Raw genomic sequence first — 22699 nt, forward strand, 5'->3', positions numbered from 1 at the left:
ATGTCATAAAAGAACACTTGTTAAAATCTTACTTTTTTTCCCTATGAATAAAGAATTTTAACCCTGTCCCGTTTTTGACATCTCAATGTCCCGTTTTTGTCTCAAGGAAATATGGTCAGCCTAACTATAAGTAAATTGGAAAGATTTAAAATTTTTTAATTGAATCCTCTATCTGAATCATGAATGAAAATGTTGGGTTTCATGACCCTTTTTATGGCAGCATTTACATCACAAGAATGGTATGTAGTTAACAATAGATGAAACATACATTTTTAAACAAAAAAATCAAATTGTATTACTCTTCAACAAAGGATACTATGCGAACAAAGAACATTTGATAATAGAAGAAATTTGGAAAATTGTTTAAAATCACATGATCTATCTGAATCATTAAAGTTTAATTTTGACTTTAATGCCCCCTGTTTTTAATCAGTAATGCAGTAATCTGCATGAATCTGATTCCTGTTCTGACATTCCTTCTTGTTGACATTCAATATCATATTTTGAATGATATCTCCATAGATTTCCATCATCACTTTCCCCTGTAATAAAAATGAAAAGATAAAATTGGTTTTAGTACTGTTCTTAGGGATTAGCAAATGTCTTAATTGGTATTAAAGGGACATTAAATACATTAAAATAAATGCTAGATAGAATGGTGCATTTAAAGAAAAGATTGGTCTGAGAATAACAAGTGGATGTATTTTTTTTTTAAAGTTTCATTTGTTGTTATAAATAGGTCACTAGAATGTGCAGCCAATGGCTGTGTGGAATATAACAGTATAGCACAGGAATTTCAGCGCTAAAATCTAAAAAGGATACCTATGCCACTCTCCACTATCTCCGCAAGATAGAAATGGAACAAACAATATGGTGAATGAGAGGGCGCTAAAAGCTGGGTATACTTAACACACCTAATTGGTTAAGATTTATATCAAAAGTAAGAATTCATCAAAGACGGTAAATTTTATCAATCATTTACTAGTGGGAATATTCCCTATTTGGTGCAATACATAAATTCATAAAAACAATGTATGAAAACAATTTCAGACACATAAAATATTTGACACGATATCTTTAACTTATATTTTTGGAATACCACCCTGATAAAAAAATATATATATATAATATGCGCTTAAAAAATAGAATTGATTAAATGCTTAAAACCTTAAAATCAATTTATTCCAGAATATAATGGACAGTCTCTGTAGTCCTTATTAAATCTTCAACAGATGAAATCCCTTTTGGTTGTATGGTATATTACATACGAGACTTGTCTCCGTGATTATAATCAATATACTGGGTAAAAACGACAAATTGTTTCTTATTTTGGATACTTTGTATCTTTGCTTTGTTATGTATGTGGCTTTAACTCACAGATAGTTGCAGCGGCTGTAACCAAATGCCGCTGTAATACGTCCAGGATACTGTGGTCCTTTATCACAACACGCTCCTTGCGTGTCGGCCGCTTTGTATGCTGCAGCTCCTAATCTCTGGCACAGGATTCACCACTCCCTCCGTGGGGAGGTGACCGGCTAAGGTACGCCGCTCCCTGCGTGTAAGTACCTGACGGACTGTTGTCTTTGGCTTCCAATGCTCACAGCTCCCTGCTTGTGAAAGATAATCTGGATCTTCGTAAGTGCAATCCTGGAGGTGGAATGAGCACCCGCTCTTAGCGTTAATACGCGCGGGCAAATACTAGGTACCTAGTGGGTTTGGTTCTGGTAAACAGGCAACTTCTTACTTCTACGCGTTTCACCCGTGTATGTGGGCTTTATCATTGCACCAAATAGGGAATATTCCCACTAGTAAATGATTGATAAAATTTACCATCTTTGATGAATTCTTACTTTTGATATAAATCTTAACCAATTACGTGTGTTAAGTATACCCAGCTTTTAGCGCCCTCTCATTCACCATATTGGAATATAACAGTGTTCTGCACTTCCATTTCTAACAGAAACTGAAAATGTGCACACATTTGAGAATGGAATTACAGGAAAACTGGACAAAATAAATAATGAAAGTATATTGTGAAGTTTTATATATATATATATATATATATATATATATATATACACATATATATATACGATTTATCACTTTATATTACCATCTCAGTGTTTAATGTCCCCTTAGAAGCTGTTTTTTATATTCCTTTTACAGAAATCTCTATACTTTCTGCACATTTATTATAAAATACAAAGTTCACATATTTAAATATTAACTTTTAAATGCCGATATTTATAGACCAATATAAAATCAGTGATCAAATGTAATATTCAAATGTTGCATTTAAATGTTATAATCAATTTAACATTTTGGGCTCCATGTACTAAGCCGTCAATTCATCCGTCATTGTAGACGCGGATAAACTCGCCGTTACTCGCCGCGGGCGAAATGGTGTCCGCTGTCGCTATGTACTAATATTCCCCCAATAAATAGACAAGTCTAGCCCGCCGCGAGCAGTTGCGGATTGTTGATAAATTTGACGCCTCGCTCGCCGCGACAAAGCTGATGTACTTAACTTTCAGTTGAATTGTCTGGCCAATTATTAACACGTGACATGCAAGGTGTCACGAACATCATAGTAGTCACGGGAATAGACTTTTGCTCCTATAAAAGTTCAACTTATCTAAACAACTTTATTATTGTTCAAAATTTTTTGAAGAGTGATAACAGAGCGTTATTTTTGTAATATTTATTTACAATTTGGATATGGCTTCATCTGGATCTGATAATATATAAATATTAATATAAAAATAATTATAAAGATTGACAACTATACAATACAAATTTAAAATATAGATTACTCTTTAATTACAGTCGACAAATTGGGCGCAATTTATGTACATGGAAATGAGAGACAAATTAGACGCCAGTTATGCTGTAAGTACAATGCTGATATTACTGCCTTTTATATATGTCTAGACTGGCGTCTAGATTGACTTTCCTATTGTTTTGTACCTTGCCCGCCACCTAAAAGGTGGCGAGGCAAAAATAACGAGGTGGGAGCGGAAATTGTAGCGAGCGGACAAATAGATTTTTTAGTACATTCGTTTTTGGCGAGTTGGTGGTCAAATGTGTCTAATTACAGTGAAAAATGGAGCGGTAGCGAGGTTTGGCGGATAAGTACGCTCGCAATTTTAAAGATGCGAGTTTTAACATAATTGACTGCTTTGTACATATCAGTTTGCGAATTTTGACGCGAGATTTGTTGCGGGTAGCTCGCTGACTGCTTAGTACATGGAGCCCTTTGTATTTTGACATGTTACAGTGAAGATAACATTTTATATTGCATTTGATGTCTTAGAATGTTAACATTTTGTTTTATAGATACATTAGAAAGGCTGAATGAATTTTAAAGGGAACGTTTGAATGTGAAAGTTTTAGCATTTGCTCATCCCTCGCATACAACAATTTGAATGTCATAATTCAAACATTCATCCAACCCTCATATGGAACAATTCCAATTATTATACTTTAACTTCCTACAACTTACCAAATCTTTAGACATAATATTATAAAGAAATACTGTTTATTAAGCTGGGAATGCATTTTTTTTAGCCTTTCCTAACCCATTAACTTTTAACATTAACTTTTAACATTAACATTTGTGCAGGGTCCATTATTTCCTGTCACAGCAGCAAAAGGGGACTGTGGTCTCTAGAGGAAGGCACAAGATTAGCTTTTCCTTTGATGTGGTTGCTAGGAGACACCTGCAGTCAGTTTCTTGCCCATTATCAGTAGAGGATTTTTGTTGCAAAAATCATGTGACAGTAGTCTTCAGCTGTTTTATATCACTAAAGTGATATTTTGCAAGAAAACAATGATTTTTGCTGTTTTTAACACAATCTGTTTTTTTATGTTTACTTTGATTTAACATTTATTTTACTAAATATTATTGTTTCATATCCCTTTAAATGAGCTATATTAGCAATGTTTTAAAATGTATAGGACACAATTAATTAATTGGGGTCAACTTATTAAATGCCGGGCGGACATGATTCGATGTAGCAAATAATGTCCGCCCGACATCTCTAAATGCCGACAGCATACACTGTCGGCATTTAACATTGCACAAGCATTTCTTGTGAAATGCTTGTGCAATGCCGCATCCTCCACATTCGCAGCCTATTGGCCACTAGCAGTGGGTTTCAATCATCCCAATCGTATCAATCATCCCGATCTTACGACTGCTGTTTCTTAACTTAAGTTTCTGGCGACCCGGAAACTTTGGGCGGAGAAAGTAGCATCCACTGCTTTTTAAATCTAGCCCATTATGTTTATTAAAATATAAAATGGGCATGTGTAAGAATGTTCAAAGTAACGTCCAAATAAAAGTCATATGAAACATCAAGAAATACTGTCAAGCTATAGGTCAGATTAATTTTCAGTAGGGCAAGGTGGCTTTATTAGATAAATAAAAAGAATCAAGCAAAAACTTGCACATAAAGAGCTAGATTACAAGTGGAGTGTGACATTATTGCAAATTAGCCTGTTTGCGGCAGTGCAATACTTAACTAGCCATTACAAGTGGCCGGTTATTGCTACTGCGGGCATGTGGTAGCAAATAACGCTCAGAAAATTAACCAGAGATTAGATGCCCTCAAAATATCATTATTGTAGCATCTTTTTTTAAAAAAAAACAACTGCACTAAGCAGTTTTTGGAGTCTAAAGTTGGTGGGAGTTGGGTGTTAGAAAAAAACAGCACTGAAAGGTGCCTTTACATTGCTGTCTATGGAAACTGTGTGTTCCCATAGACCACAATGTAAATATATATGTATATGATTATATACATATATATTTATGTTTTAATATGTGTATATACACATATTAACACATAAATATATATGTTTATAGTCATATACATATATATTTCAAAATGTTGCCCATCGCTGCGCTACTTACCCCCTTCGCTGCGTGAGGTTCTGATGCCATCTAGGAGCCTATGGAAGCGCAATGCTTCCTCGCAATGATAATGTGAGCTTGCGTTCCCATTGTGATTAACTTGTAATACCAGCGCGCTCGCAAGCGATATTTAGTGCTTCACTTATAATCTGGCCCAAATAGTTTTACATTGTTTTAGATAATATTAGTGAGGTTTCTCAATGCTCAGTATCTTACAGGTTTTCACAGTGATGTAATTCTCAACCCAAAAAGTGTGTCTTTAGATAGACTTGAATGACTTTGATTTTAAAAAACAAACAGTATTTAGCTGTTCTGACATAATGCAACCTAGCTTTTGGTGCCTTATTTACGACTTCAGTTCTTTCTCATTTTGCAGTTATAACAAATTTTAAGTAACCAGATTGGTGCAAGATGCTAGGATAGGTAGATTCCAAGAACAAAAGCCTTACTTACCCAATCTTCTCACAAGTTTTGGAAGGTAGTAATTCCAAAAATGACATTGTTTAACGTTAAATTTACTGTGCACCTCCCAACTGCCAGACGTGAGCACTGCATATTCTTGAGATTCACGTGTGTATTTTGGCCAAACAAAGTCATCTTTGTCATGACCATGAGGAATCCTGCAAATATTAACAAAAATTAAATACTGTGAAATTTAATTAATTGGTTATGTAGTAAGCTTCAGTGGATTTTGCAGAGGGTAATGCACGGGTTAGGTTAGAATTAGCACATGGGGTATTAGGACAGTGTTAAAGTTGGTGGAGGGATTTGGACAGTGTATTTAGCATTGATGGAAATAATTTTGATATTGTGATTAAAGTTAATGCAAATGATTGTGTAACGGATGATGTGGGTCTTTTAGATAACCTTGGAAAGGACCAGGAGGCTATAAGGTGAATAATATAGTTTATTACAAGTGAACAGGGAGATACTATAACAGGGTTTTTACAGATTCTGAGGGATTCCCACTAAGTATATATAATACAATTTGCGTCATATACACTTATAAGTTACAAACCAATGATCATTAGTAGATATCTATCACCTATGGCCTGATCAGCACGTTATCAGTTTATGATGTACCTTCTTAGCATGACCAGAACCTTACCATACCATATTTGTACCTTTGTGTAACTGACATGCAACAGTTAGCTAAAATCCTGATGTCTGTTTCTCCCCTTTACACTGATAAGAGAAATGCTAACTGAATTACTGAGATAACCATCCTAAAAGCTATGGGGCCCTGCTTCACATTAAAGGGACATGAAAACCACATTTTTTCTTTCATGATTTAGGTAAAATATACAATTTTTTTTTTAAAGCTTTTATTTATAACCAACATTGTGTTACAGTCATAGAAATTACATGTCTTAGCACCACGCAGGGCAATACATTGTATGATCATACAAAAAAAATAAACGCCACATTACTAAAATCATATTGACATTAAATGAGATACACTAATATAATCTCTTCCATTGTCTTCTACATGTAATGGTTATCGTCTATAAGGTAGTATCACACAACGTTGGGATTTTTCATTGTTTTTTTGAAAAAAACCTGGCAACACTAAACAATAATGATAATAGAAAAAAAGGAAAAAGAAGAAAAAAAAAAAAAAAAAACCTGTATAATTCAACCGGAACTGAATTAGAATACTTTTTTCCTTTTTACTCCCACATCAATCAAAAGAAGGCCATTTAAATGTAATAAGTAGCTATATATCTTTTCTTGTATTCTTTATAACTCTAGAGAGAGAGAAAAAAAAAAATAAGAAAAAAAATAAAAAATAAATAAATAAATAAATAAAAACAAGAACCCATCCTCCGGACCCGCAAGACTCAATCTTAGCTGCAATAGCTCACAATTTTATGGGTATCTCAAAAATTCCTTATCCAAGATCCGGGAAATATTTGGAGCAAGACTAGCTCAGCGAAGCTGATAGAAGAAACAAATGGAGATAGAATCCGCTGCTGCAGTTGTAGTGAATAAGTCTTAATAGTGGGTGCCCATTCTACCAAGAATGTCTTAATTTTTTTTTCTGAAGCCTGTGATAAATGAAAAGATTCATATATAATTTGGGATTGTATCCCTTTAAGAACTATTCCTAGGCTAGGGGGCCTCTTAGCAATCCAGGATTTGAAAATATTATATCTGACAATTAAAATAATGGTATTCAAAATCCGAATTTTAGAATCTGAAATGGGATTAAATATCAAACATATTATATCTTGCAAAGAGAGCAGGTAAGCCCCGTTATAGAGCCTATTAAACCAAAACTGGACTTTCTGCCATAGTTGTTTTATTTTGGGGCAGTGCCACAACATATGCATAAGATCTGCTTTACCATATGAGCACCGCGGGCAATCAGCCCTTTTAAGAGGATACAATTTCGCTAACCTAGCAGGAGATAGGTAAAATTTATTCATTAATTTAACATGAGATTCTTTCCAATTTACCGAGACAGGATAGTTTGCTACCAATTTAAGACTACGCGAGATCTTTTCTTGATCAATTGTAGGAATATAATTTGTCCATGAATTGACCATTTTCTCGCTCAACAATATGCCCTGTTTAGTGAGCATAATATCATAGATTAAGGAAATTGATGTGTCTCCGATTATAAATTTTTGGATACAAATCTTGACCTCGGACCACTCAGATCTAACTGAGGAATACCAGCTTTGGGAACTAACATAATGACGAACCTGGAAATAGGCAAAACGGTTCCCAGTACCTAGCGAATATCTTGAGAGAATAATTTCCCAAGGGAGAATCTGGGTTTGATCATCCAATAACTGATCAACATCCTTAAGGCCTCTGTCCTGCCACTCTAAAAATACCTTTTGGTCAATTCCTGGCAAAAAAAGAGGGTTACCTCTTATAGGTAAAAAATCAGAAAATAAAGGATTCAATGCTAGTATACCAGAGAACTTCTGCCATGCATAAATCAGATTTTTGAAAGATTGTAATATAGAGACTTCTCGCGGTAGTTCTTGTAACGGACAGTGTAGAAGAGCCTTCAAAGACCAAGGGTGGATTAATCTGGATTCATACTCAAAAGAGGTAATCCTATTCGTTTGTGCTAGCCAATCTATAACTACTTTAAGTAAAGTTGCAATATTGTAATATCTAATGTTAGGAAAAGCTAGACCAGCATTATAGAATTTTTGAGACAATTTTTCCAGTGATATACGCGTTTTTTTAGCTTTCCAAATAAACTTGGAAAACCAGGAATTCAATCTACTTACATCTTTATTGGTGAGCATTAATGGGAGATTTTGTAAAGGATAAAGAATCCTTGGAAAAATTATAGTTTTGATCAGATTGACTGATGCAGTGATAGATAATGGGAAAGCCTTCCATAGCTCAAGATCTTCTTTAATCTTCTGAAAGAGTGTATCAAGATTGGCTGAGTACCAGTATTTGGGATTTTTATGAATCTCCAGCCCCAGATATTTTATAGTTGAGACTGTGCGAAACGTTAAATTAGTTTGTCGATTGGTTTCTTTACCTAGCCACATAAATTCGCTTTTATCCAGGTTGGATTTATACCCCGCGAAGGAGCTAAACTCCTCCAATATATTTATGACCTTAGGGATTGTGTCTCTGGTATTCTGCAAACATATTAGAATATCATCGGCATATAGTAAAACTTTTAAATTTGGGTCTAGATCTGGTATCCCCGGCAAGATTTCTCTCAATCTGGTTGCCAATGGTTCAAGAGCAATATTGAACAAAAGGGGTGAAAGGGGACAACCCTGTCTTGTTCCTCTTTCTAATATTATCTTAGGAGAAAGCGTTTGATTCACCAGCAGAAAAGATTCTGGCTTCAAATAGATTTTCTGAATAAAATGTAAGAAATTATCGGCAAAGCCAAATTTCTCTAAGGTTTTAAATAAGTGAGTCCAAGCTATGCTGTCAAAGGCCTTAACTGCGTCCAACGTAAGGACTGCATTATCATTTAGATTATTTCTACCTTTGAGCTGATCACTATTCCAGCTATAGTCAACCAACGTAGTTAATCTCCTAATATTCTTCGTAGAATTTCGCGTGGCCATAAATCCGACCTGGTCGGGATGTATAAGTTTGTCCAAGCACCCTGCAAGCCTACAAGCGAGAATAGAAGTTAAGATTTTATAGTCCGCATTGAGGACTGAAATTGGCCTATAAGAGGCTGGATCTTCTGGGTTCTTCCCTTTTTTCAAGATAAGTGATATATTTGCAGCTGCAAACCGATCTGAAATTGGTTTGTTAGTCATATAATAGCTATTAAACAATTTATCTAAGACTGGTGTTATTTCTACCGCAAGACTTCTATAGAACTCTGCTGGAAACCCATCAGGGCCAGCGGCTTTATTCAATTTGGATGAACTAATGGCTTTTAATATTTCTTCAGAAGTGATCGGGGCATTCAGAGATTCTAGTTCTTCTTTCTGTAACTGGGGAAGAGTAACCTTATCCCAGAAGTTATCTTGGTTAGTGGAGTTACATTCCTGTTTAGAATATAATTGTTTATAATACTTGAAAAAAACTCCACATATCTCTTCTGTATTGATATATCTTATATCTCCTTCCTTAATACTAGAGATCAAGTTCTTCTTCTTCCTTGCTTTAACTAGTCTCGCTAGATTTTTAGCAGAGCTACCGTGAAAGCTTCTAAAATGTAAATTGATTTTGGTCTCATCTTCTAAGTGTTTTTGAGCTACAGATATGTCCCTCTCCTTTCTGAGAGCTATATATTTATTCCAATTCCTAGTGGATCGATCTCCATGATATTTTTTGTAAGCATTTTTAACCTGGTTAGTAAGTTGCAAGTCTCGGGCACGTTGTTTCTTATTTTTAATATCCAAGAATGACATAATTTCACCACGTAAAACTGCTTTTGATGCCTCCCAAAAAGTTTCAATCTTATAAAAATAAGAAATATTACGTGTACTATAGTCCCTCCAAGACTGCTTTAACCAATGGCTAAATCTAGGATTGTTGTAAAGATAATGTGGATAAAAAAAAAGCCCTGGGAGTTTTAAATTTATTACTGTCATGGTATTTCAATATTAAGGATATGATTGAGTGGTCCGAGGTCATGATCTCACCAATTCCAGCCTCCACTTTACAAATCGCAAGTGATTCGGAGATTAAAAATAGATCTATCCTGGCGAAAGTCCTGTGTGCTTTAGATTCACACGTGAAGCCTAATGTATCTGGGTTAAAGGACCGCCATATATCAGTAAGATGTAATTTGCTGCAAAATGTAATAAAATATTTAGAACTTCTCCTGGAAGATTCTTCTGAGAGAATCTATCAATTTCTGGGTGCATAGTCAAGTTAAAATCACCACCTATTATAAGGTTCTCTTTTATATAAGGAAAAAGTTTAACTTTAACGGACTCCCAAAAATCACTACAGAATTTATTTGGGCCATACACATTGCAGAGAACATATTTAGTTTTATTAATAATAATTTGAATTAAAATAAACCTTGCAGTAATATCTGTCTCCACCTGAATAATCTTATACTCCAGCGCTTTATTGATCAAGATTGCCACTCCACATTTTCTCCTGCTTGAAGAGGAGGCAACTACCTCTCCCACCCATTTTATCTTAAGCTTAGAGACTTCCTGTTCTGTAAGATGAGTCTCTTGAATAAAAGCAATATCTGGTTTTTGTTTGGCCAGTAATTTGATAATCAACTTACGTTTCATAGGAGAGACCATCCCCCCTACATTCCAGGATAAGAATTTAATATCCATTACCGGTCCTTACCGGCACAAATAGATAAAGATTCCTCTTGCGGGCCCGGATTAGAAAACCAAGAGAAAGAAAAAAAAAAAGAAAAAGAAAAGGACACAAAAAAAAAAAAACAACAAGAATATCTGGCTCTCTTTCAAACATAAATTACCATAAAAGAAATGAGAGATTTTAGTACCTAATACGCTGCTCATTTTGTAAGGAATCAGGTATAAACCTTGAATAGTTGGGAGATAAGTTATTATTCACTTATAAATTTTTTGATCTCTCCCAGCTCTCGGAAGGTTTTTCTGGCACCGTCCTGTTCAACAATTACGCTGGCAGGATATACCATCCACGCATTATAGCCTTTATTAATAAGTTGCGAGCAGAACGGTGCCATTAGATTCCATTTTGAAGAAGTTTCTGCCAAATAGTCTTGGAATAATAGAATTCTATTATTTCCAAACATAAGTGGTTCACTTCTTTTTTTAAATAATCTAAGATATTCAATCTTGTCTTGGTAATTCAGGATTCTAAAGATGCAAATATCTTTATGTAATACAAGGGGCCATAAATAAGAATCCTAGTGTCTACAGATTCATTAAGTTAGGCAGAAGTCCACAATATGAGAGATACTATAACGGTATCAGAGTAGGCTAAGGCAATACTTTTTAATTTGCAAAGCTCACATTCAAAGTCAGTCTTTAGCCTCAGTCTTACCGCTGCAGCCACAAATGGTGTCAAGAGTGAAAAGTCCGACTTACAGCTCTTTCTTCTCCCAGCTATATATCAGTTTATTCACTTCTCACCATAATTCTTTATCTGCATCCTTTTCTTTGTGCCTCGATGCTGCAGAAATTTCCTGCTTATTGCGCCTTAACAGGGCGCTGCTGACTTGAATATGTTTCTATATCACGCTCCGGCCGGTGTCTGGGTTTGTTAAGCCTCAGCTGGTTAGGGCTTGCCACTGACCTCCTAAGCGTGTCCTTTGCCGGTTATTGTAAGGGACCGGTTACCTCAGGTCACAGCGCAGCTTCTAATAGATCCGTCCCCTCTGCTTTAGGCTTCTCCGCCTCTCTTATACCATCTGTAGTGGGATGAATAAGCGGGTGTCCTACCACACGCTGTCTGGACCTGGTATCAAGAGGCTTCCTCCTGCACCAAACAGCTATCCGAGTAAAGAAGCCGGAGCCTGCAATCCTACAACGGGGACCGGTAGGCTATCCAAAGTTTACCCTCTTCCTTCAGTTTTAGCAGAATACGGGTATTTAGAAGCAGCAAAAGTTTCCTTTCCTCCCATAGATTCTGTAGGAGAATTAGCCTTGATGCAGTTTAAAATTTTCAGCGAAGAAATCGCTTAGCTGTATCAGCTTTCTGAGACTCCAAACTCGGGCGGGCCGTAGCCTCGCAGAGCGCCACACAACAATCCTGGGTACTTCTCCCAGGCAAGCGGCTAAGAGCGGGGAGACGGTAGAAAGGTGTTCTCTCACCACACCTGTGTGCAGCAGGTAGACTGCACAGCTCCTCCCCCAACGGAAGTCTCAGCATTCTAAACAAAACATACAATTTTATACAACTTTGCAATTTACTACTATTATCAAATATTTTTCATTTTCTTGGTATCATTTTTTGAAGGAGCAGCAATGCACAACTGGTCTCTAACTGAACACATGGCCATATATATGCAGCCACCAATCAGCAGCTAGAACCTAGGTTCTTTGTGGCTCCTGAGCATTCTTAGATAAACCTTTAAAAAGAGAATGAAGCACATTAAATAATAGAAGGGATTTGGAAAGTTGTTTAAAATTGTATGATCTGTCTAAAGCATGAATGTATAATTATGACTTTAATGTCCCTTTAAGACAGGCAAACTTTTAAAGGAACATAATATTCATATGCTAAATCACTTGAAACTGATGCAGTATAACTGTAAAAAGATGACAGGAAAATATCACCTGAGCATCTCTATGTAAAAAAGGAATATATTTTACCTCACAACTTCCTCAGCTCAGCAGAGTAAGTTCTGTGTAAAAACTTATACTCAGCTGTTGCCCAGCTGCAGGTACAAAAAATAAATAAATGAAGAAATGAACAGCAGCCAATCAGCATCAGCAGTGCTGAGGTCATTAACTCTTTTACTGTGATCTCATGAGATTTTACTTAACTCTCATGAGATTTCATAGTAAACTTCCTTAAACTGAATAGGGAAATAAGATAAGAGTGCACGAGGCTCAATCCCTTAGCTGTCCCGGGACAGACATACTGATTTGCTGCTTAGAAGTCCTTTACAATGGGATGTGGCTACTGAGGAACTTTTGAGGTAAGATATCTTTCTTTTTTACATAGAGATGTTCAGGTGATATTTTCTAGTCAACATTTTACAGCTATGCTGCATTACTTTCAAGTGTTTCAACATTTGGGTATCATGGCCCTTTAACTAATTCCTCACCATTCACACACACAGAACAAAACACTTTGGGCCAGATTATGGCCCCTATTTATCAAGCAGTCAACTGCAAATAAGCTTGAATTCTGCAGCGTAATTGTGGCGAGCCTGATTCGCCTTATTTATCAAACCCTACAGACCACCAAAAGTTGAATTTTGTGACGTAACATACGATCCGCCGGTCTCAGTCCGACACAGATTGATGCTTACGTCACTACAGATGTTCCAAATACAAATTCGGCACTATCTGACTACTTTTGGAAGTTAACAAATACCCACCAGGTACGCTCTGCACTATTCCGGCCCAGCGTACCTGGTTTTCAATCCGCCGCCTTGGAGGTGGCGGATGCCATAGAAATCAATAGGAGTCTGAAAGCAGCGAGAGCTCATGTTCGCTGCTGCCCGATATCCCATTGATTCCTATGGGAGAATAAAGTAACGTTTACACCTAACACCCTAACATGTACCCCGAGTCTAAACACCCCTAATCTGCTGCCCCCTATACTGCCGCCACCTACACTATACTTATTAACCCCTAATCTGCTGCCCCACCACCACCGCCACCAACATTATACTTATTAACCCCTTATCTGCCGCCCCGACACCGCCACCACCTACATTATACTTATTAATCCCTAATCTGCCTCCGCGACACCGCCGCCACCTACATTATACTTATTAACCCCTAATCTTCCGCCCCCTATACCGCCGCCACCTACATTATACTTATTAACCCCTAATCTGCCGCCCCTACACCGCCGCCACCTACATTAAGTTATTAACCCCTATCCCTCCGTTGCCGGAGCCCACCGCAACTAAATTAAGTTATTAACCCCTAAACCGCCAGCCCCCCCATTGCCATAAACTAAATGAACCTATTAACCCCTAAACCTAACAACCCGCTAACTTTATAATCAATAATAACTCATCCCTATCTTATAATTAATTTAAACTTACCTTTAAAATTTAATTAGACTATATTAGTTTTGAGAAAGGTCAGTGAAGACCGAAACCGGTTGACTGGTAAGGAGTTTTTTAATTGTGATCACATTAAGAAGCCATCTGCACTATTGTTTGCCTTTCCTTTTTTGGCAGGTAAGGGACAACATTGCAAGTTGGAATTATTTGTTAACTACCGCCCAGCAGTTGGGATCCATATTGAGATAGACTATAGCAAGATTCTTATTATCCAATTTGAACATTTATTTGGACTTTTAAGTATTTTATGTTATATCCGTTTTTTAAACCACTGTTGTTATATGGTCTCTTTTAATTAACATCTCGAGGCTCTTTGAGCAAGTCCCTTATATCTAGCTCAGCAACTCTGAGCCCTTTAGATTCGAATTTTAGGGTATCAATTTAGAGCCTGTGTTCAATTTCAATCCAATCACAAAGTTTTGCCACTATTCAGTGTTTATAATAGATATTTGTTCACATCACATCACAATTTGCAAGCAGAAACACATTTGAACACACGTTAAAGTTGTGCTGTTGTTTTTATTTGGTTCTATTTATGCTTTATGTATGCATTAGTTGATTTGTCAAAAATTCACTTGTATATCCTTTTATTTTTAATTCATTGTTTATTTTGAAAATAAGGTTCACACACCCCTGCAATATTTTTCTCACATTTTTTCACTTGTTAGGATTTACACCCTTTTTGGATAAACACATAGGCACAACCTCAGATCTTATATTTTGAATTCAGGTTCTAGACATTCCTGTAACATTTTTTGTCCACCTGTTAAGATTTACATAATTTTGGATAAACACATAGGCAAAACCCCAATTCGGAGCCACTTACATTTCACACCCACCGGTTTCAAGCAACCTGGAATCTATCCACCTGTGCATTGTAACCCATTGTTTTTATAAATAGAGTGTGCATAAGCACTCCTACCATTCACATATTAGAATTTAAGTTTTATGCAAAAGACATTATTTGTTAGATTTTTTTTGTTGCTGTTATTAATTGTTCTACAAGCATTTTTAAATTGTTCCAAGTGTTTCAATATATATTTTAAAGTGTAACATGGATCCATGACTAATTGTTGTTTAATTTTAAATGTACCAACTTTTTTATCTTATGTATTAAATCATATTATTTCAACCTATTGTTACCTTTGGTATTTGACCATCTGCCCGTAGACCCTGCCTACGTTGTTTGGCGCTCTGATATCCAATCTTAAAATTGAATCCACCCTTGGCAACTAGGTGCCAATTTATTAGAGCTGGAGGTCTGTTGCGTTATATAGTTGGCGCTTAGTTATCACCTTTCCACACATTTAAACTGTTTATTAACCTATCCTAACTATCATATTAAATTACATTAAACTATATTAAATTAATAATTAATCTAACCTAACTTTTATACTAAAATTACATTAAGCTACAAATTAAATTAACTATATTATATATTTAAAAACCTAACCCTATTGAAATAATTTAAATCTACCCTAAAAAATTACTAAATTACCAAAAACTAACATCTAAGTTACAAAAAATAATAAACACTAATTTACACAAAAAAATAAACACTAAGTTCCAAAAAATAAAAAATAAATTATCAAAGCTTTAAACTAATTACACCTAATCTAAGGGCCCTATGAAAATAACAAAGCCCCCCCCCAAAATAAAAAAAACCCTAATCTACAATAAACTACAAATAGCCCTTAAAAGGGCTTTTTGCGGGGCATTGCCCCAAAGAAATCAGCTCTTTTACCTATAAAAAATACAAACACCCCCCCAACAGTAAAACCCACCACCCACACAACCAACCCCCCAAATAAAAATCTAACTAAAAAAACCTAAGTTCCCCATTGCCCTAAAAAGGGCATTTGGATGGGCATTGCCCTTAAAAGGGCAGTTAGCTCTTTTGCAGCCCAGAAAAGTGAGCAGAGAGCAAAATGTAGCTCCACATCTCACCTCAATACCAGCGCTGCTTATGTTAGCGGTGAGCTGGAAAAACGTGCTTGTGCACGATTTCCCCATAGGAATCAATGGGGGAGAGCCGGTTGAAAAAAACCTGGTAAAACGTGCTCGTGCACGATTTCCCCATAGGAATCAATGGGGGAGAGCCGGTTGAAAAAAACCTAACACCTGCAAAACAGCAGCGTAAAGATCCTAACGCAGCCCTATTGATTCCTATGGGGAAATAAAAGTTATGTCTACACCTAACACCCTAACATGAACCCCGAGTCTAAACACCCCTAATCTTACACATATTAACCCCTAATCTGCTGCCCCCAACATCGCCAACACCTGCATTATATTATCAACCCCTAATCTGCCGCTCCGGACACCGCCGCCACCTACATTATACTTACGAACCCCTAATCTGCTGCCCCCAACATCTCCGACACCTACATTATATTAATTAACCCCTAATCTGCCGCCCCCAATGTCACCACAACCTAACTACACTTATTAACCCCTTATCTGCCGCCCCCAACATCGCCGCCACTATATTAAAGTTCTTAACCCCTAAACCTAAGTTTAACCCTAACCCTAACAACTCCTAACTTAAATCTAAATAAAATTCCTATAATTAACTAAATTATTCCTATTTAAAACTAAATACTTACCTGTAAAATAAACCCTAAGTTATCTACAATATAACTAATAGTTACATTGTTAGGGTTTATTTTTATTTTACAGGCAAGTTTGTATTTATTTTAACTATGCAATCAGCCAATAGGATTGAGCTCGCATTCTATTGGCTGTTCCAATCAGCCAATAGAATGTGAGCTCAATCCTAATGTCTGATTGGGTCAGCCAATAGGATTGAACTTCAATCCTATTGGCTGATTGCATCAGCCAATAGGATTTTTCCTACCTTTATTCCGATTGGCTGATAAAATTCTATCAGCCAATCGGAATTGAAGGGACACCATCTTGGATGACGTCACTTAAAGGACCCGTCATTGTTGAAGAAGCCGTCGGATGAAGAGGATGCTCCGCGTCGGATGTCTTGAAGATGGACCCGCTCCACGCCGGATGGATGAAGATAGAAGATGCTGTCTGGATGAAGACTTCTGCCCATCTGGAGGACCTCTTCTCCCCGGCTTAAATGAAGAATTCTGCCTGTCTGGAGGACCACTTCACCCGGCTTCGTTGAGGACTTTGGCCCGGTTGGGTGAAGACTTCTCAAGGTAGGGTGATCTTCAAGGGGTTAGTGTTAGGTTTTATTAAGGGGGTATTGGGTGGATTTTAGAGTAGGGTTGGGTGTGTGGGTGGTGGGTTTTAATGTTGGGGGGCTATTGTACTTTTTTTACAGGTAAAAGAGCTGATTACTTTGGGGCAATGCCCCGAAAAAGGCACTTTTAAGGGCTATTTGTAATTTAGTATAGGGTAGGGCTTTTTTTATTTTGGGGGGCTTTTTTATTTTATTAGGGGGATTAGATTAGGTGTAATTAGTTTAAAAAACTTGTAATTATTTTCTGTAATTTAGTGGGGGGGTTTCGTACTTTAGATAATTTTATTTAATTGTATTTAATTGTAGTTAATTTTTTTTATTTTTTTTTTATTTAAGATTTTGCATATACAATATTCAATGATCAAACATTCCAACAATATAAAATCATTTATCAAATGTTAAGTATACTCCAATATGGTACATTGTAGCATAAAACAACTGTAACACATCATTTTAGCAATCAATATTAAGTACTTCAGAGTTACCTCTGAGCCTTAGCTGAGTTAAGCCTAGCTCTATTCCATGTTCTCTGCGCTTAGCCTAGTCTGCCCCTGCCCCCCCCCCCTCCTAGAGGCTTCATGGTAGTGGGTATATGGCTCCAATTGCAATAGAAAAGCATCCCTATCATCTCGATATTCGGCTGTAGCTTTATCAAAGTGATATGTCATCTTTTGCTTTATTAATTCAAAACTAGGAGGAATTCCTTTCCAAAATTGGGCTATACCCAATCTAACTATAGTAAAGATCCACCTAGCTAGTTTATTATTGTGTTTAGTGAGTCCCGGGATCGGGAAGTGGAGCAGTGCCTGTTCCATTGTTAGTACAATTGTCTTTTGGAAAATCTCACTTATTAGGGCCGAGGTGTGTTCCCATATTTCCTTAAGATACCTGCATTACCACCACATGTGCGGGTATATCCCAATTTCTCCGCATCCTCTATAACAGAGTTTGGTCAATGGGTCTCCCCCACCCTCCGATCTATTCGGATATAAATACCATCTAAAGGCTACCTTAATGAAGTTTTCCTTAAGTGTCGCGTTCTGTGAGAAAGATAACCCACCGGCAAGGTTCTCTGTCCAAGTTTTAACAGACCATGTTTTTCCAGTGTCTTGTTCCCATTTTAACATAAGGTGAGGTTTACTGACTTGAGGTGGTCGATTGAATGTAGTGTATAAAATTGATATTCCTCCTCTAATATGGTGGTCTTTTGTTTCCGATTTCTATTTTGGTCTCAATAAAAGTTTTTGAAACTAAAAAAAAAAAAAAAAAAACACACAGAAATATTCCCTTGCTACTCTATAAACTAAGTTGTGGATATATTGGGAAAAAAGTAAGAAATTAGAACATAGGGTGATCTAAAGGTCTCTGGGCTAGCGAGATTATTTAAGAATGCTCGCCAGTGCTTCTATTTCCTTGGTGAAATTATCTATGGTGTCTTGCTAAGGTGTGTATACTGATGTGTTTGTATGTGAAGGTTTATATATATTACAAAAAGTGTACCATTAAAATTGTAATTTAGAAGGGGGCGGAGCTAGCCTGAGAAGCGAGTGGATGCGACTTTGCAGAGCTCCTGCATACTTTTCTTTTTAAACAGACTTAACAGACATTTTCCTTCCTTTATTTTTATATTTTACTGAGCCACTAAACCTAAGAAGGATTGTGAAGACCTGTCCTAATGATAACTTGAGGACTTAACAACTATTTCCCCTGTTGGAAGTCTCATTGTAAAAGTGGCGGTGGCTGAGAGCTTTACCAGCTTGGCTCAGAGATCCCTCTGGGTTATCTGCCTGGATGACTATGGGACTTCAGATATGTGAGCGGCAAACAGCGGTGAAACATTGAGAGCGGGGGCGACTCCCTAAACAGCTACGGACCGCAACCCAGTGTAAAATCGGAAAGGCGCGAAAACACGCCATTGAAAATTGACGTCATCAGGCATCCGCGGTGAAGAAGGCGCCATCTGATCCTGGTAGGAGCAACGAGATCCAATACTGAGAGGGGAAGGTAGAAATACTCCCAATATATTGACACCCTGCCAGGTCAGTTGAGCGAGCCTATCTCATAAAGGCATCCAGACAGCTGTATAAACACAGTATAAAAGCAGACACCACACAACATACTCTGTTCCGGAGGGCCGGGGCTCCGCTCCGGAACAGTATAGCTACTAATCACAAAGTGAGAGGCTGGCCCATGTCCAACATCTTAACGGAGCAGCTTAATAAAAAAAACACTATTTTACAAGCCAGCTTTGTCCAGCCTGTATAACCCACATTGAATTAACAGTTCCGGCACCCAGGTTTAGTACACAATTTGGGCGAGCTTGGGGCTCAGACTGACTTACTAAGACTTCTGCAACATAAATACATACCTGTCTCACAGCTTCTTACTGTGTATATGAATCCTCCATTGCAGATTTGTTTTCAAATATATATGCTGCTTACTGTGGAGATCTGCAGGTTGTGGTTTGAAGCTGCAGTGTTGTTTTTCTCACCAGTTGTTGTTGGTTTGGGCCCGAGTCTTACCACCTGACTGCTAAAACTGTTTCAGTGAAAGGAACAGCCACCCTCCATATATCTTCTGAGACATCTGGATTACTATATATAGGGATTTGCAATATATATCACAGATAAAAGCTCTGAGTATTGATAGACTGTTCTCTATCCCCTCCATTTCCTGCTGATTAGGATCAGCAGGTCATATCCCATCATCCCTTCCCAACTTCGTCCAGTGAGGACACTTGCCCCCGGGGTGAAGAGACAATCTCAGAGAAACAATACAATAAACTGGGGCTTGCAGGAGATGTTCCTGTCTGCCCAGATCAAAGAGAGATAGTGAATTAAAGTGTGCTATGGCTACTTGAAGGAGCATGTTGAGGTGGTTTGACAGAGACCAACATGATATAATCATCAAGGGACTTTTATTTTATTTTTGCAGCTAGGCCTTTGCCCTTCATAAGACGTTTAATTAAAGGTATATGTCTGCAACATCATAAGAGATAAGGGCAATGTAACCACAATGAGTGAGGACCTCAGATGAATAAAGGGTAAACGCTGGTGTATTCAACTCTGTGTGCATATCAAGTCAAATAACTGAGAGTGAGGGAGCTATTGACCGTTTTCTGTTCCAGCTTGGGGAGGGAGGAAACTGAATATATACCCTAAAGTAATGCAACAAACGATTCTATTCTCATAAAGAGACGTGTAGGTGCCTACTATCTCCTTTCCTTGAGACTGGATAATTTGAGAGATTATTACTATTTTTCTTTCCGGCTCAGCTAAGTGGCTACACTACAATACAGTGTATCTTTCTCATCTCTGGCACTCATCATGTCTACTAGAAAAGGCTCCAAGAGTGATAAAGGGGTGAAATCCACGTCGATGGATACCTTCTTCAAATCATCTAAACCACCCAAGTCTCAGGATAATCTCATGACTGAGATGGAGGAAGATTTGGAGTCTGAAACTGAAGCGAGCCCTGAATATATGATACCTGTGACTAGGGCTGATCTTCGATCTCTGGTCTCTAAGCAGGACATAGCTGCTAATTTTGAAAAACTGTGGGAGAAAACGGATAATTTTCAGGCGCAAATCACCAACAGTCTTACTGATATTAAGAATGAGATTTAGGAGCAGGGAAATCGAGTAGACTCTCTGGAGATGGCCACGGATGAAATGGGCGAAGAAGTAAATACAGTGTCTGAGTCTCTGGCTTCTCAACAACAAGTAATACTGGAGTTGGAGGAAAAGATAGAAGATATGGAAAATAGAAGCAGAAGGTCTAATATCAGACTTAAAGGAATCCCTGAGACTATAACAGCTGAGGAGCTTCAAACTTACCTGCAGCAGTTGTTCCATGCAATCGTGGGAACGCCGAATGAATCAGAATACCCAATAGAAAGAGCTCATAGAGCTCTCAGACCCAAGCCCAAACCGGACCAACCTCCAAGAGATGTCATTATTAAATTTCTATGGTTCCCTGATAAAGAAAAGATACTTCTAGCAGCCAGGCAAAATCCCACCTTCAAGTTTCAGGAAAATATAATTGCATTTTTTCAAGATCTCTGCGTTAAAACTCTACAAAAGAGAAATACACTGCGACCCCTCCCTCTCCTCCTGAGGAAGAATCATATCCCATATAGATGGGGTTTCCCTTTCGCGTTACATGTGATGCGAAATGGGAAAACAACCACTATCAAGACAACAGAGGAGATACCAGATCTCTGTAAACTTCTAGACCTGGAGCCTCCAGATACCACAAGTGGAGCAACGCCATCATACCCACCTGATGCATCCCAACCCCGCCCGAAATCTCAAAGGCTAAAATGGAAAAAAGTTACAAATAAAAAAGCTAAAACTTGAAATAGCCTAAAGAGAAAACCAAAAAACTTTCGAGCTGGATGAGGGTATCCGTGCTCTCTTTCGACAGCTGAGGGATTCACTTGAACTTAATAACTTCCAAGTTTAGAGGGAGGTTAACCAGATGAAGAATCCTTATGAGGGGAAAAAATAGGGGACTAGTATGGTCCCAGCACTCATTAAGAAATATGTTTGCACATGGTTTCTGGTAAGACCACATGTTTGATACAAATTGTATTTGTTTTGATGTATAGTTATTCTAAAAGTTTTTATCATTATCTGTTAATGTTGATATTAGTACTGTTTACACTAATGTTCCATAGAGTTGTAAGACACAGCACATTACTTTTATGCTCATCAATGGATATTGATCTGTGTGGATGTTGGAGAAGGGTAGATAATTATAGACCCTTGATGAAGGGGAAGAGAGGAGATAGTAACTCCTACCATCTTTGCAGCATACAATTGTCACACCTTATACTATTACTGATTGCTAGTGGTAAGAGCTTAGTTTTCACACACATAAGGGATAATGGCACTACCTAAGATTGTTCTGATCTCACATAATGCAAGAGGCCTCAATACAGATGTAAAAAGGAGGACAGCTATGACTAACTATAGACGGTTGAGGGCCACTGTAATTTACCTTCAGGAAACTCACTTCCTTAAAAATACTATTCCAAAATACTGGGCAAAAGACTATCCGTTGCAATTTCACTCTGCCTTAGACTCCAAAAAAAGAGGAGTTTCTATACTGATACACTCATCCATACCGTTCACACACAAAGAAACCAAATTTCAGATGCAGAAGGCAGATATCTATTAGTGTCTGGACGGATAGGGGAAGTATATGTGTTGATGTGTAATGTGTATGCTCCTAATGAGCAACAAGACAAATTTTTTGACAAAATCTCAAATTTGCTGACTGGCTGGTCCAGGATACGAATATTCCTGGCGGGAGACTTTAATATCGACCTTCAGGCATTAGTAAAACATACTACTACTTTACAGTCTAATAAAAAGCAACGTCAAAGGACAATTGCCAAGAACATTCTAGG

General features: G+C 37.4%; 1 long non-coding RNA gene across 2 annotated transcripts in view; it reads right to left on the reverse strand.

Annotated features, from left to right (window-relative positions):
• Nucleotides 1-421: 421 nt before the first annotated feature.
• The window catches only part of LOC128652659 (uncharacterized), a 76535-nt gene continuing 54257 nt past the window's right edge, over nucleotides 422-22699 (reverse strand). For both annotated transcript variants that reach the window (XR_008401299.1, XR_008401298.1), the window contains exons 2-3: nucleotides 5366-5532; nucleotides 422-542 (exon numbers count right to left, since the gene is read on the reverse strand). This is a non-coding gene — a long non-coding RNA (uncharacterized LOC128652659). The remainder of the gene's footprint in view (nucleotides 543-5365; nucleotides 5533-22699) is intronic.

The sequence above is a fragment of the Bombina bombina genome, chromosome 1 (genome assembly GCF_027579735.1).
Source record: "Bombina bombina isolate aBomBom1 chromosome 1, aBomBom1.pri, whole genome shotgun sequence".
In the NCBI taxonomy this organism is placed as follows: Eukaryota; Metazoa; Chordata; class Amphibia; order Anura; family Bombinatoridae; genus Bombina; species Bombina bombina.